This window comes from Mandrillus leucophaeus, unplaced genomic scaffold (assembly GCF_000951045.1).
Source record: "Mandrillus leucophaeus isolate KB7577 unplaced genomic scaffold, Mleu.le_1.0 Scaffold429, whole genome shotgun sequence".
Taxonomy (NCBI): domain Eukaryota; kingdom Metazoa; phylum Chordata; class Mammalia; order Primates; family Cercopithecidae; genus Mandrillus; species Mandrillus leucophaeus.
The window spans coordinates 232,443-234,695 of NW_012104576.1; the positions used below are offsets into that span (position 1 = coordinate 232,443).

Below are 2,253 nucleotides of genomic sequence, written 5' to 3' on the forward strand. Positions count from 1 at the left end.
GAGGTCACGCCACTGCACTCCAGCCTGGGTGCCAGAGAGAGACTCCGTCTCCAAAAAAAAAAAAAAAAAAAAAGAGAGAGAGAGAGAAAAAGAAACTGTCCCAGGCAAGAAACGAACCCGAGTCCACCAGACTCCAGAAGCGGCTCTGTGCACCAGTAAGCCGTCCCAGGAACCAAGGCCCGAAGTCAGAGGTGTAAATTCCCTCACAGCTATGCACTGCATTGTTAACGACCCAGACGGGGTCCCCTCCCTCCAACCCTGTTTCCCCATCTGCACTATGGAGAATGGGACCGGCCAGGTCTCCAGGCGGTTGCAGTCGAAACATCCCTTTCCGATCCCCACCTCCCGTGCATACCTGCCTGAGAGGCTCCCCACCCTCCCACCAGCCGGAGAAGCTGCCCCGTACTGAACGCCAGGACGTGCGTGGCCCGTCCCTCGCTCCCTTGGATGCCCCGCTTCCGGGGTTGGCGCATTTAAGAAAAGGCTCGGGCGGACGCCGTAGCCCAGCTTCAGGGTTCCCATCGTCTGTGGGTTCCTCCCAGGAGACCCCTGCGGATGGGTGGGGAGGCTGTGAATTCCATGCCCTCTACGCCCGCAGGCCTGCATGCAGGAAAGTGCGGGGGATGTGTGTGGGGTTGACCCCTGGAGACCCGGACCTGCTGGTCTTCCTTAAAATCACATCAGGGATTTGGCTCCAGCCCAAGGGGATTGCTCCGAGCTGGCTTTTAGGAACCGAGCCTGGTAGGTGTGTGGGCAGAGCCCAGTAGCCTGCCGGAACGGAGGCGTGTCACCAAAGGGCCTGTGTGTTCGGGCGGGGACCAGATGTCCGGGGGCGTGGTCTATTTTAGCCGGGTGGAGCTGTGCGAAGGCGGGTTCCAGTGTTGAAGACAGGTCCAACTTTGGGGTCCAGTCCCAGTGTCGTGACCCTACCTAGGTCAGTGGCCGAGCCCACCAGGGGGCCGGCTGAGTGGCAGCCAGACCCCAGGGGCCACTCTTTTCCTGGTGCGAATCCTGACTCTATTTGGCAACTCATAAAGAGACTTTGTCCAGGTGTTGGGACCCCTCTGGACCTCAGTTGCGCCTTCTATAAAATACACGGCAGCGTCTCGCAAAGTGTGTCTTGTCAATATCCCCCCACCAGAATGTACTGTTAACTACCTTTTTTTTTTTTTTTTTTTTTTTTTGAGACGGAGTTTCGCTCTTGTTGCCCAGGGTGAAGTACAATGGCGCGATCTCTGCTCACTGCAACCTCGGACTCCAGGTTCAAGCGATTCTCCAGCCTTAGTCTCCCAATTAGCTGGAATTACAGGCGTGAGCCAACACGACCGGCTAATTCTGTATTTTTAATAGAGACGGGGTTTCCCCATGTTGGTCAAGCTGGTCTCGAACTCCTGACCTTAGGTGATCCATTGCCTCGGCCTCTCAAAGTGCTGGGATTACAGGCGTGAGCCACCACGCCAGGCCTTAAATTATTAAACATGCTGTTTCCCTGGATCCTTCCCAGACCGGGAGACACAGGAGCGTTCGCATTTGTACCAGGCTACCCTGTGACCCCCATAAACTCCTTTGAAAACCGGCGGATTAGGAGTATCTGAGGGCTCCGGAGTATCTGAGGGCTCCTTCCCTGAGCTGATCATGCTGTGGATGGAAGCTATTGTAAGGGTATATGTAGACTTGCCTGAGTCGGGGTGCCCAATAATAAATCCGCCCCACTCTCAACTTCTCTGGACGAAGATTCCCCATTTCTAGCCCGGAGTTGGAGTCATTTGCCAAGAACCCTCACACCAGAGGACCCATCTGAGCAGAAAGCCAAGGTTCACGAAGGGAAAAGTAGTTTCTTCAAGGTCACAAAGTCAGCCAGAGTTCAGTGCAGGCCCAAGGACTCCCAGTCCACTGCTCTCCCCAAGTCTCCTCTGTACATTCGCGTTTTGGGGGCGTGAGTCTGCCCTGGCACGGGTAGCTGGCAGGGGTCCCGAGGTCTGGCCTGGGAAGGACCTAGCCACGTACGGTCCCCCGCCCAACTTCAGCGCAGGCCACGCAGTCAGGGGTACTCTCTAAAAACTGCAACCAGGCTCCAGGCTCCAGGCTCCCTCTAGGGGTGGAGCCAGACCCGAGCGACAAGCGAACCGTCCAATTCTGGGCGGGCTCTAGGCCCGACAGCCAATCGGGGACCGGGGGCGCGGAGCGTGCAGGGAGGCAAGGCGCTGTAGCTTAGGGGATCCCCCGAGGCTGCTCCGCCCGGCCCCACCCCCG

The 2,253-nt window shown here is 57.5% G+C and overlaps 2 protein-coding genes across 3 annotated transcripts in view; one reads left to right on the plus strand and one right to left on the minus strand.

Moving 5' to 3' along the window:
* HEMK1 (HemK methyltransferase family member 1) overlaps nt 1-777 on the minus strand; it is a 16,160-nt gene extending 15,383 nt beyond the window's left edge. The window contains exon 1 of one of the 2 annotated variants that reach the window (XM_011993239.1): nt 356-777. The gene's annotated coding sequence lies outside the window, so the exon portion shown is untranslated. The remainder of the gene's footprint in view (nt 1-355) is intronic. The other variant, XM_011993240.1, reaches the window with a different exon arrangement.
* The window catches only part of LOC105548968 (chromosome unknown open reading frame, human C3orf18), a 24,419-nt gene that overhangs the window by 1,455 nt on the left and 20,711 nt on the right, over nt 1-2,253 (plus strand). The gene's annotated exons all lie outside the window — the stretch shown is intronic.